Below are 14,078 nucleotides of genomic sequence, written 5' to 3' on the forward strand. Positions count from 1 at the left end.
GCTTCCGCAGGAGTGTTAAATGCAGCCGATATCAGTTCTTTTTAATTATTTGATTGGCTGGGCCGGTGTGCCTCGGACAACCCAATGTGTGCGTTCTTTGTGTCAGAGACTGTATGCGGCTCCTGGCCAGACATAGACACTATTTCCCTCCCTTCCAGAAAGGGCCCTTAACCATGAAAAATGTATGTTTCAGAGCAAAGACCAAACATCAACCAGCAATCGTATCTCTTCAACATCACACGGTGAATCGAGTGTCTGAATTCCAGGAACAGAAGGAAGTTTGCTTGCATGTAGGCATCGTAAGATTAAGGAGAGAGTAGATACACTTGGGAAAGGGGAAAATAGGCCAAACTGAAGAATGTGAGAAAATTAGCTCAGCTGATTTGATGTGAACATCTGCAGAAATTGTTAATGGGCACTGTGTCTAATTAAATCCACCAGACATATGCATGCCTGTTATCTGTGGAACGGTGTTCTTCCCCACGCTGCACCTGTTGCTGGCAGGGGTAGACTTGCATTCTATCACGTGCAGTGTCATAAGGGGTCTAGGGAGAGAAATTTGAGGCTCCAGTCTGATTCACTTAGAGATGAGCATATCACCAGGGGAAGACCGCCGTACTCAGAACTCATGTGCAGACTGAAAAGCAGATACACTGGGACCTCACTACTGTTCAAACCCCCAGTCCAGAGCTCCTCACAGTTCCGAAGGAGAGACCTGGTTTCTGGGCGGTGTAGATTTGGGAGACAAATTCATGCCGTGAACCTGATTTCAAAGAAAATAGTCAACCTGTTCTACTAGAAGACAAAATGTTTAAGTTCAAATGAACCTCCATTTGGGTACAAATGACTCTTGTGCAAATAACAAATGATCTTCATATATCCAAACTGGCTTGTTTTTGGCAGATATTTCCTTGCTTATTCCACATTTGGTCAGCCATTAGTTGGTGTCTAGCCACGTCCCAAGCTGTTCCTTTGAAAAATGGTCTCCACTGATTCAGACAGAGCATCTCCCTAAGGTACTGGGGTTTGGGCTCCACCAGTCCATTGGATGGCCAGCGGGTGCCAGTTGCACCAAGGAAGCAGGGCCCAGGGGTTTATAATGCAGGTTCTGGAGCCATGCCAGCTCCCCACTTGCTAGTTACAGAACTCCCCAACAAGTCACTTCAGCTCCTTAGCCTTAATCCCCTCATCTGCAAGGTGGAGAAAACAGCAGCACCCACCCCAGAGGGTACTTGTGAGGGTCACATGAAGCAAGGCATGTCAAGTGCTTAGAGTAACATCGGCCCAGTGGACATGCCCATTGAATATTTTCTTTTTCTTCTTTTTACCACATTACATTATTATTGTGTCTAGTATCTTCTCCTTCCCAAATAGAAATTCACATCCTCTATAATGTTGCTCTCGAGTCAGCCATTCTGCAAAGTCGCCACTTGCACGTTTCCGAAATCATCATCTTCTTCATGTGTTTTCTGCAAACTGACTGTGGGTCCAGAATGAACAGATAATGACCTTTCTATCTGGCATGGTGACATCATCTGTATTGTTAATTCTGCTAGGTAGATGGCTTCATATTCCCGAAGTTGAGGGACAAATCCAGCATTAGAGTTAATACAAAATCTTCTTTCTTGAACATACACCAAAGCATCTCTGTACCTCACTCTGAATGTTCCCATAATATGTGTGGTAACAGAGGCAGCACCCCTGGAGATCCCTGAACTTTTCCTCCACTTTGTACACTTCCATCAATAAATTCTTTAGTCATGGGAAAATAACATATTGTATTTTCAACTGGATCATCTGCAATATCCGACTAAATATCTAAATAATTGTTGAAAGGTTGGTTTAACAAAGTTTGTTTCAATATTTTGTCTTAGGCATATTATAGGGATTATTCCATATTTCTGTAGTATAGGTAGCTTGCTTTTCATAGCAGAAGAATATGGGCCTAAAAACAATCCAGGTAAAATTTCCTGCAACACTCTTCTCATCAGGTAGGTCCATTGCTTGGGTGTCTTCTTTGCACTGTGGGAATAAGGGGACCCCAAGCTTCACGTCCTCCGGGGTCCGGGCCCTGGGGCTTGTGGTTGGGGTGGGAGTTATCCAGCCCCCCGATGCTCGCTTGGGCTGCCAGTGGCAGAGAGAGGAAGGAGGGCGAGTGGACCGGAGCACTGTAGAAGGGCAGCAGGCTTACAACTAACTGAAGGGTCCCAGAGATTCTGGTGGCGATGGCCGCAACAGCGGGGATGAAGAGGGTTGGGTGGCTCATACCAGGTGCCATTCTGCTGCCGTCTCCCTCCCCCTGAGTCTCTGTGCCCCCCAGGCCCCACAGGCTCAGGCACAAGCGAGAGCCTTACCAAATACTTTCATTAGTTACGCCTGAACAAGCTATCTCCTGAAAGTGCCACTTGGAGCTCAGTGCTCAGATTTATCTTAAAGAGGAGAGAAATGTGAATTAGAACCAAGCCTGAGGTTGAACAGAGCTATTTTAAGACCTCTGATATTATTTAGACCCAATATGTTATTTCTCCCGGTTCCATATACCAATAGTCACTTTATCGCCTACATACCCTGCCCCTCCAGAACCCGCCACCCCACACACAGGTATGTACGTGTTCATGAGCTGATGTGATCTGGTGAGTTAAAAATTAGGCTACAGACAGGGAACTTGGGTTCTTGGTAGATTTTCCCACTAATTCTGTTAAAATGTATATAGTCACTACCGCTTAAATTATTAGCTAAAGTTATGATAACAAGGGAGGACTTTAAATCTGGTATCTCTCACTCATGGTCTAATCAGGACATTCTAGGAAATACATCCACACGCCACTCCAGAGTGACATAACCCAGACGAATGAGAGGGTCCTGTGAGGCATTTTGTGGTCTTAGTAGGAAGTTTGGAATATGAGTGGAAGGACATGGTGTGCATGGAAATAACCTTGCAGATGACTTCGATGACTTCAGCCATAGCAAAACTTCAAGGGCAGAGAGATGTTCTATAGAGGACGCTGTAGTTGACGCTGGACTCTCCATAGGGCCTTTTAATGAGGACTTTGCTGTTTTTATCTCTTCATCTGTTCTTATTTCAGCTATATTGAGGTCTGAATGATGGTTAAAACAGTTGTTTAAAACACAGTGCACTATCCCTGTCGAAGTTGTATTCTCAGTCAATATTTAAAATCGTATCCTTTCATTGAACAGAATTGATTCAAGTAGACTTGTGATGCTTTAATGAGTATGTTGGTCTACTTTTGAGGCATTTGGAATATTTATAAAATGTAAAGTCCAATAGAAAAAAAACAGTACTAAATAAACACTACTATTCACACTCACATCTCCTCCATATCATGTCTGAGAAATTTCTTCTCAAATTAACCCCCATGGAGTAAAAGTCTGTGTAAACAGATGGACTTTGCACCTTGCCCTAAAGGTCAGCTGGATGGAGAACTGTGAGTTTGGCAGAAAACCTCTTCGTGAAGGACCTTCCCATAAGAAAAGCTTCATCTTCATCTCAATTCAAGTGACACAAACAGGACTTGGCTTCCATCATAGACACAGCATTCAGCGATGCTTCCAAAGGATCCTGCTAGTGCTGATGATAGTGGCGCTGGCGATGCTGGCCGGGGGGCTGTAAAACATGTTACATCATCCCATGCACTTGCACATGCAATCTCATGATTGAAATGTGCAACCTCATAGAGTAAGAAATACATATGCAAATTTTTTTCAGGTTAAAAAAAAAGACCTATCATTCAATCTGGGTTGGTGAATTTCTCATGTCAAAAGAACTTAAAAATGTGTTTGAATATATCTCGAAAGAATCCAATTTTAACATTTTTCAATGTGCTATCCAGACTAGTAAAAATATCAGCAACCCTGATTTGGGCCACAGAACACCCAAGTCATTCAAACACAACGTACTGTCTACCCTTCTACTGACTCTGCCATAAGAAGAAGTGACAGGAAATAACGGTCCTCATCAGTGACTGGTAGGCAGGGACGCAGGCTGCAGCTGCATTATTCTAAAGGAATCTGATTTTTCCCCAGAAGAAAATTCAGGAATGTGATTATTTCCTGTCCATCTCTTCTCTGAGTCATCGGACAGTACCCGTTTTCTGTTCTCAAGTGGAAATACTTGCTTAACTGTGCGTTTGGCAGAGTACAAAGTATGTTTCTGAACAGAAGTGCCTATTGGATCTTCTCTATGACCATGATACAGTTCAAAAGAACTTTGTTCAGGATCAGCTAATTTTTTTTCTTTCTTTCTCTTCTTCCCCTTCCCGCCCCCCCCAACCATTGTTGGAGGGTCACATGGGCATCTCTCTCATCTCTCAGATTGATGGCATCGTCTAGGACTTCCCACATAGACAAGATAAACGAAAGGCTTCCATGGACAGGTATGTAACTGTGGAGACAGCAGTGCTGCAGAAGAGGCCTCCAGATCAGAGAGAATGTCTGTCCCACAGTCAACTCTCTGGCTCCACAGTCACCTTTGACATGACTTGCTGAATAGGAGTTTGTTTTCCAATTTCCATGGTTCAGCCATAGGCCATGCAAAGTAAATACTAGTAAATGAGCAACAGTAGGCTCAAAGGAACGTAAGACTAGAATCTCTCCTCCTTTGGAAGACACTTTGGGTTGCATTCACATGTGAATCAATCTGTTTGGGGTCTTTGAAGTGACTTTGATTAAGAGTTGTAGCCCAATAGTAGTGAAATGGGCAGGGTCATCCAGAGAATTGGCAGTTCCAATATGGACACTCAGCCTGTGTACCACATCCAGAAAGAGTCCCAGGTAATGGCCTTACAGGCAGAAGGCTTTCAGCTTCAGAAAAACAAACCAGAAACTCACTCTCCATGGAGGTTTGCACGGAAGTGGGTTTTGTTTGAAGAAAATATTCCATGAGATTTCATGTTTCTACAGACCAGCTTTGAACTAAATTAATTCGTAGTCCATTAAAATTTTTAAGTGCTCTTTAATAAGCAGAAAGCAATAATTTTCCTTTAAAAAGCAGGCAGTTTATATATTTTCAGTAGACATAATCTGTTTATGAATAAAACCAAAAAATAATAATTAATGCTCCAAATTTCAGAAACCACATAAAATCAAATATAGCACATGAAACTCTCCTTAATTGTATTGGAAATGCTAATATGAATGAATATTTAAATTTTGTAAGATTGTTGATTTGTAGATTCCACAATCTTTTAGGAGAAGAAGAAAAAACAACAATTTGCTGGATGACTAAAATTTCTATCTCCTTCACCTCAAAAGTAGAATCTTTTTTGTTTGTTTGTTTAAAGATTTTATTTATTTATTTGAGAGAGAGAAGGAGAGAGTGAGAGAGCACAAGCAGGGGGAGCAGCAGAGGGAGAGGGAGAAGCAGACTCCCTGCCAAGCAGGGAACACCACATGGGGCTCTATCCCAGGACCCTGAGATCATGACCCGAGCTGAAGGCAGACACTTAACCGACTGAGCCACCCAGGCACCCCTCAAAAGAAGAATCTTGAAAATAATTTCAGAACCTGTTCCTTTGCCTTTTGTCTTGAATTCAAATTACTATAAAATTTGCATCGGCTTCATTCGTGTTCTCCAATTTAACTTAATGTTTTCTTCACCTTAAAATGCCTTCTACTGCTTACTCCGACAAACTGAAATTACCTTTTGATTCTGAAACATAGTTTAATTTTGGAAGCCCAACAAAAAGGAAATAATCGAGGCCAGTAGTATATCTGTCACAGTGGAAACAACATAGGCTTTGGGGTCAGAGAGAAACTAATAACTAAGTGACCTGGGTCGGTTTCTTCACCTTTTAGGCCTTAGTTTCACTATCTGAAAAATGGGACCATGATACTTCTTGCTGAGTTGCTCTGAAGATTAGAGATGAAAAAGTACCAAACCATTAACATGCAGTTATTTGTTTAACAATGGCATTTATTAGTATTAAATTTCTTAAGTCTGTTTTCTAATTTTCATCAGCTCTACTTCCAGTCCAGTTTCCTTTTAGGCTGGTGCTGTTTTGGCTTGGGGCACTACTATGTTTCATGCACATATTTCCAGTTTTCATGGGATTTGAACCATAAATATACAAATACATGATTGATTTTTAAATCAATTTCCCTTAGGGTTGGTCACTTACACTATGAATAATTATGATGAATGTATTCTAGAACAGTAATTTGAAATGGATGTGAAAAGCAGATTTTGTAATTATTACCTTAAAGTAGAATGAGGACAAACACACTCCCTTCTAACAAGAATATTACCACCCAATTGATTCAGGAGGCTGAATTCTCTGGCTAGTGTGGGGAAATAACAGTCTCTTTTCCTGGGCTGCAGAGAGCTGAAAGTCATTGCACTCTCCATCTTCCTGGTAAGACTCTGGTTCTTTTCATCTCTGACCAAAAAGGGCAAGTGACACTGTTCTTAGCAAATTTCATTTTCTAAAAAAAAATGGAAAGATCCATCCACATTGTAAGAAGACAGATTGGCTGATTTTTTATTAATCTTTAGGCGATATTGAGGGCCCCGGGTGAATAATACTCTGAATAAACCATACAGCTACTGAGCAGGTCTTACATAGCAAGCTGAAGCTTTGGCCCTCTGAGTCTACCAAGATGAAACCCAGCAGAATTGGTGGCTAAGGTCCCCCTGGGCACACTGTAAAAAGCAAACCTGGATCAAAGGGTTACCGGGTGCATATTTGCATTGAATTTATGAAGGGTGAGAAAAGTTAGGATACTTCAGGCTTTTCATAGAATAATATGCCAGGTGAAGTCACGATGACAAGGTGAGTATTTCTAGACTCTCTTCCCCCATGTTTGAGCTCATGGGTTTGTCCTTATCAATGCCAGCTAACACATGTTTAAAAAGATCTACTTTCTACTTTTATCCCAATACTCCTTTAAAAAGCAAAATATTCCAAATTACCATTAAAAGTTCAGAAGGAAAAGATAAGACAATAAGAAGGCATCATCCTTTATACGCTTTTCTAATGAGGTAAGAAATGTTGGGAAAGTTCTCTTGGTGTGGTGGAGACCAGAGTCTAGGAAAGATTCATGAAAGCAGAACATTTAGAGAAAAAAACTAGTAAAACAAGAATCAGAAGAAACAAAGACGCCCGTCCACAAAGTAACCAATACTCAAGAGGAAAAGAAAGGAGAATAAGAACAGAGATTTTATAGATTGATGTGGCCTCCTGTCATCTTCTAAAGCCAAGAGAATGGGGAAATTTCCCATACAAAGGAGAAACGGGGAGAGAGAGCGCTTTTGCTGGTGGGGTTGTATCACAGCGATGACTTGTTCCGGCCATTACCTATACAAAAAGAAAGCCATAGGGGCACCTGTGTGGCTCAGTCGGTTAAGCATCTACCTTTAGCTCAGGTCATGATCCCAGGGTCCCAGCTTTGGGTTCCCTGCTCCTCAGAGAGCCTGCTTCTCCCTCTGCCTGTAGCTCCCCATGCTTGCGCGCTCTCTCTCTCTGTCAAATAAATAAATAAAATCTGAAGAAGAAGAAGAAGCAGAAAGCCATGCTTTGTTTACTTGTCCATGTGCATCATTAGCTCCAAGAATATTTCTATTAGAGTTTTATTTGACAATTACAGTTATCATTTCTAACTGGTAACCATTCATACTTAGTGGAAACCTAATTAACGTTTGCTGCGGAAGCCAACATTACCATAAAATAATCCCTGATTCTAATGATCCTTGGTAGTTCTGGCTTTTTCAGATAATGTTTGAATTTGAAATGTCTGATTATGACCTATATCCTGTAACATGAATTGCTGATTACATTGGATTTGATCTGTGGTTCAGATGTGGCTCTCTCTTACTTGGTTCAATACCTATCCATGGTTTTCAAAATTATCTCACATGCCTTATTTTTACAATGAAATACATAATATGCTGATTATATGGGTGAGTAAACCGAGGCACAAAAGATGTGGCCACGCCAGGACTTCTGGCTCCAAATCTAATACTCCTTCCGCCTAATATACAAATTAAATCCCCTGGCTATGACACACGCCTTCCAGAAGTCCGCAAAAACACGCAATGGTGACTGTTAGTGGGATTGAGTAAGCAGAACTGTATAACACTGCCCCAGATGTCTTACTAAGATGATCCTAAAAAACGACTTCAAGGATTGGCAGGGCCACCATCCTTCCATGCATGAATGATGTGACACCACTGATTGACACAAACCCAGCTCAGACCTCAGGAAGAGTGGGGGCAAGACAAGCCAAGTCAAAATCCAAATTAGTGCAGCCGCTCCAGCAACACAATGTGGTCTTTGACTAACCTTTCAAAGCCTCATGTAGCTGGAGCTCTGATGGTGCTTGTTCAAGAAGAGCAGGGCGGGGCTGAGCTGACAGCCTGGAACATTGACCAACACGCTGCAACTGACGTGTAAATCACCCTCTGACTTGGGGTCTTGAACTAAGACAAGGAAATGTCATCTCTAGATTTGGCCCATCACGTGTTTATGCAGAAATGGCCCCTCTAGGTGCCTTCTCTACCTTTGCAGATGAGTGACACAATGCTGGTTGAGATAACATTTTTGGAGTTTATTTCCAAGACTAGCTATGGTTTTTAAAAACATCCCTTTTATCTGAAATTGAACTACTTTTTTTCTTCCCTGAAAATGCCACATCTTTCTATGTCCAGAGGATAGGAAGTAGAGAGCCTATCTTGTCAATGTATCAGACCCACACCCCAGGCTGAAATTCCTCGCTGGGGCCTCTGCACCTGCCACCTTGAGGGCTGTCCTTGTTCTACCTTCCAGGGCCCCTAAGGTTGGCCTCTTTTACTTTCAGGGGATTTGGTCAAGATAGCAGTCATAGCATCCTGACACGTTCAATCTATCCATGTGATTTATGAGTTGTCCATTTCTTTTTTAAGAAATTTTACTGCTCGTTACTAGCGAGTGAGCAAAATGAAGCTAAAGGCCAGCCACAGTGGATAACAATTTAGCAATTCTTGAAAATATTGACAAATATTTTAGATGTATGTCTACATACCTTGTCAAAAGGTACAAACTTCCTGGGGTGCCTGGCTGGCTCAGCCAATAGAGCATGCAACTCTTGATCTCGGATCTGTGTTCAAGGCCACGTTGGGCATGGAGCCTACTTAAAAAAAAAAAAAAAAGTACAAACTTCCAGTTATAAAAGAAATAAATCATGGGGATGTAATGTACAACATGGTGACTATTGTTAATAATACTGTATTGTATATTTGAAAGTTGCTAAGAGAGTCGATCTTTAATGTTCTCATCCCCAGAAAACAAATTGTAATCCTGAAAGGTGATGGAAGCTAACTACACTGATTGTGGTGAGCATTTTGCAATTTATACAAATATTGATTCAGTATGCAGTTCATCTGAAACTAATATGTGCTATGTAAGTTATATATTAATAAAAACGAGTATGCATAAAATTAAACATTTTGCCTTCCCTATTTTCATTCCTATTTACATTGTCAATCAAAAGTTGTCTAGATCAGTGACTTTTAAGTGTGTATACGAATTTTCTGGGTGCTTTTGATTCAGTAGGTTGGGGGTGGTTTTGAGATGCTGCATTTCTAAGACATGGCCTAACGATGCTGATGCTGTTGACCCATGGACCACACTTTGGGTAGCAAGGGCCTTAATGTTACCTCATAGAGATTGACACAGCTGAGAGTGAGAGGGGGTGAATATGATAAAGGTAAAACAATTCAGATTCTTCCAATAATTTGTAAATATCTGGTAAAAATAGAGTTTATACTACTAGAAATCTGATATGTTTTAGGAATACCTATTGGTTTATAATTAATAGACTATCAAAATAAATGTGCCCTAAATTTCCCAATATTTACTTTCCTTAGTCTGCAAGATACAGATGATTTCCAATTCTCTTTGTGAACTAAGTACGAGGATGTTCTCTTAAAACTGATTGTTTACTCAGCAGAATTCAGAATGTAATTATGGAAGACTGGGAGCTCTATTGAGGCCTGAAGCATCAAGAAACTGAATGCAGCTATAGGACTTCCATCATCCCTTGAAGGACTCCCCCAAAACCACTCAGGCCATGTCAGCTTGCTGCCCCCCTCAAAAGTAGAAGAGCTTTTTCCTAACAAAAGCAAGTATTATTTATTATTTAGAATATTGAACACATCTAAGATGAGAAACAATTTCCAAAGAAATTGAAAAAATTGAATTGAAAAAACAATGTTTTTGGTTAAATGAAATCATCATATCTTATCATTTCTTAATATTGAACTTAGTTTTTAGGGATATAGGTAGAATGCTTTGGAATTCAGATTGTTCAACAAATATTATATACCAGGCCATTTAGCTAGGGACTGGGGGTATAGGGTGAACAAGACAGACAAAATCATTGCCTTCATTGAGATGTCAGTTTGCATTTGCTTTCTGTTTTTCAATGACATATGTCTTCTTATAACTCTAAGGAGCTCCCTACCCCCTTCACCATTCTTTATTTTTAATACAAAATTGAATCTTGATTCCTGATCCAAACTTTTTTTTTTGTCTAAGGGGCAATGGAACATTTGTAAATATTGCTACTGTTGGAAAGATCATGAATCTTGTACCCATTTTTTTTGGTGTTTGTATAAATGTACATGTATAAGCTATGGTTTCTGCCTGCATACTGCCTTGTGTCTACTTCTGATTTGAGGGCATGATATTGTACTGTAATCACTTGTTTACAAGTCTGTCTCCTTAACTGTTGGAACCACCACTAACTGTTGAGTTACCAAGCTGGAAACTGGGCCTGTCTGGACTCAGTAAATTACGTTCATTGAATTTTGTAAACACTTTTCAAATCATTCTTTTCAGGTCCTCAAAATCTCATCCAGGCAAATAGAATAGCCTTCTCATTTGCCTTTCACTTTGGGCCTCCCCTTGACCTCCCATCTTGTACTTCCAATCTGAAGTCTACGGTACCCAAAGAGAAACTCTCTAACATGTCAATGGCTCATGTCACTCCTGGATTTAGTGGATTCTCATTACTTTCAGAATAAATCCAACACCGTACACAAGTTCCATGAACAAATACATGTGAAAAATGTTGCATTCTATCTATCTCCTTGATTCATAGTACATTTTAGTATATCAAAGTTTCTGAGAAGAACTGTAGTTAAACAGACTTCTCTCATTTCATTTAACCCAGAATGTCTCAAACTCATTTGATTATGGAATTTCTTCCTCCCTAGTAATTCCTATTGGCATGCCTCAAGCCAGCATTCTCTAGGATATACTTTAAGGAGTTCATTCGGTGAGCTGAGTACAAAGCTCTGACCTTACCCCGGAACGGTAGTTGCCTTTCTGAGGGACCCTAAGCTGGTCTTCCTTAGAGTGGCTGCCTTTAGCTGCTGTGCTTGACTAAACACAGCCGATGCAATCAGTTTTCAGAGCTAGATTTTGGATTTTATTTTTATTTTTTACAGATTTTATTTATTTATTTATTTAGAAAGAGCATGGGGGAGGGGCAGAAGGAGAGGGGGAGAGAGAATCTCAAGCGGACTCCCCACTGAACGAGCCTGTCGCGGGGCTTGATCCCACAACCCTGAGATCATGACCTGAGCTGAAATCAAGAGTCAGACGCTCAACCAACTGAGCCACCCAGGCGCCCCCTACATAATGGATTTCAGACTTTTAAAATCATTGAGCACAAAGCACTGATTTGACACTGGAAGGAAGGGTTTGAGACAGACTTCTTCAAGGTCACACAGAAAATAAACTAGACATTGACGTGCAAAAAAAAAAAAACCACCTTAGAATAGAAAATAGCAACAATGGCATTTGGGGGTAACAGGTGAGAAGAATGTCTATAAGAAGAAAATCAATTGGGAAAAGAACAAAAATCAAGCAATGACTAGAGCAGTGCTTTCCAACAGAAACATAATACAAGCTATAAATGCAAACCATATACTATAAGCCAAAAGAAGTAAAATGAAACAGATGAAATTAAGAAGGATAATTGTGTTTAACAATATATGCAAATATCCTTTCAACATGTAATCAATATTAAACATTATTAATGTCATATTTTGCATTCTTTTTTAAAAAATGAAATCATCAAAATCTGGTGTGAATTTTATACATACAACATATCTCAGTTCAAACTAGCCACATTTCAAGTGCTCAATAGCCATGTGTAGCTAGTGGTTATCACACTAGACAGCAAAGAGAGAGAATATTTCCATCATTTCAGGAAATTGTATTGAATGACACTGATCTAGAGGGGTGGTTCTTAACGGTGGGAGGGTAATTTTGCTCCCCAAGAAACATCAGGCAATGTCTGGAGATATTTTTAATTGTCACAGTTGGGTGGGGAGGAATTACTGGCATCTAGTGGGTAGAGGCCAGAGGTGTTGCTGAAGGTCCTACCACACACAAAATGCTCCCCTGTCCCCATGACAAACAATTATCAGGCCCAAAATGTCCATAGGGCTGAGAGGAGAAATGCTACTCTAGAGAATTGGTGAACTAACAAAAAATTATAATCTATTCTTTATAAAAGCTCTCATTCATTCATTCATTCATTCAAAAAATACTAGTAGAGTTGCAAATAGCACTGGTTACCGTATTAGTAGTTTAGACATAAAGACAATCAAACATCATCAAATATGGTCAATGAATGGCATACGTGTTATATTATATCAGATGCAGAAATGCGACAAAGGAAGGAACCACAAACATGTTTATGTTTTTATCCACCACAGGCTTGACATAAGGCCTTACATAAAGATGTCTGAAAATGGAAAATAAAGGAAGGGAAAGAAAGAAGAAAGAAAGAAAGAAAGAGAAAAAGAAAGAAAGAAAAAGGAAAGGAAAGAGAAAGTCCGAGGTAGAGGAATCAGAAGGAAAAACAATTCTGGAAGAAACTGAAGATAAATGATATGCTAAGGTAAATGACTGAGAAGGAAATGGAAGGCAAAGCCGAGTGAAACAGATTCTAAGTAACACATGGAGCAAAAGAGAGAGAAAGGCCAGTGACATCAGTCACCACCGTCCATATTCTAATAGTCTAATATCTGTTTCCTCTCTCATCCCCCTTGGTCTTTTCCTAAAGGATCCTCTCTACAGCTACCTCCAGAAATGAATTTTTATTTATTTTTTCCTCTGAAAATAAAAAGAGTTTAGTTTCTGGAAGGATGTCAAGTTGCTGTATATTGTGATTAGAAGGCAGGCTGACTGGAGATACAACGGGGTCAGTGTCTGGACAGCGATCTGTCATGAACCCAAAGCCTGTCATAGCCGGCCCTAGAGATTCAGACAAAGACGCACGATCATTATTTCCAGAGAGAGCCTTTAAAGCACCTTGGGGCGGCCGTTCTGCACGGGGCCCTGAGCTCCCGTGTTGGACCACCTGCCAGGAACTGTGCGTTAGGCTGACCTCTCCCAACCCAGTGTGAATAACTTCCGAGAGGTAGCCCCACATAAGGGCAGGGGCTGCAAGCAGGCAAAGAAAGAGAGGAGATTTATAGCTCTAGGATATCTCCCTTTTGAAAATGAAATGGCACATTAGGGGAAAAAGGGGGCTTGGCTGAAAGGACCTATCCCCAGGCATGACCAGTGCAACGTTCATTACCCGGAGCAAAAGCTTAGGCCAGTGCAGGCAAGTCTGCAGAGAAAAGAAAGCATTGGTGTATTTAGTAACAGACAAGCAGTGGCTCCCTCAAAACTTCTCTGATCCATTTTTTTAAAGCCTTAGCCAAAATGCCCACCCCCCCATGAAGGCAGTGTTTTACCTGAAAGTTTTAGCGGGGCCATTCCCACAACAAGGGAGGACTCATGCCAGCATCTGGAAACATGCTAGGTTCTACTGTCAAGGACATTGGTAACTAGGAAGAATTCTGTCTGCCATCAAAAAGCTCTTCAAAATAAAAAGGGAGCTAGGTTTTGTATCTTTGGGTTTTTTTCTTAAGCCTTAAGAAATTGCTTAAGCTCTTAAAAACCCTGCTGATTCTCTTAAACCCTGATGTTTCTTTTCACCATTGAAAAAGTTCAGCTCTTTCTAAAAATAAGATGATGGCGGACTCCCTGATAACTGTTTCCACAAGGACGTAGAGTTACGTA

The 14,078-nt window shown here is 40.6% G+C and overlaps 1 pseudogene; it reads right to left on the bottom strand.

Moving 5' to 3' along the window:
• Positions 1 to 1,406: 1,406 nt before the first annotated feature.
• LOC100476287 overlaps positions 1,407 to 14,078 on the bottom strand; it is a 35,738-nt pseudogene continuing 23,066 nt past the window's right edge.

The sequence above is a fragment of the Ailuropoda melanoleuca genome, chromosome 10 (assembly GCF_002007445.2).
Source record: "Ailuropoda melanoleuca isolate Jingjing chromosome 10, ASM200744v2, whole genome shotgun sequence".
NCBI lineage: Eukaryota > Metazoa > Chordata > Mammalia > Carnivora > Ursidae > Ailuropoda > Ailuropoda melanoleuca.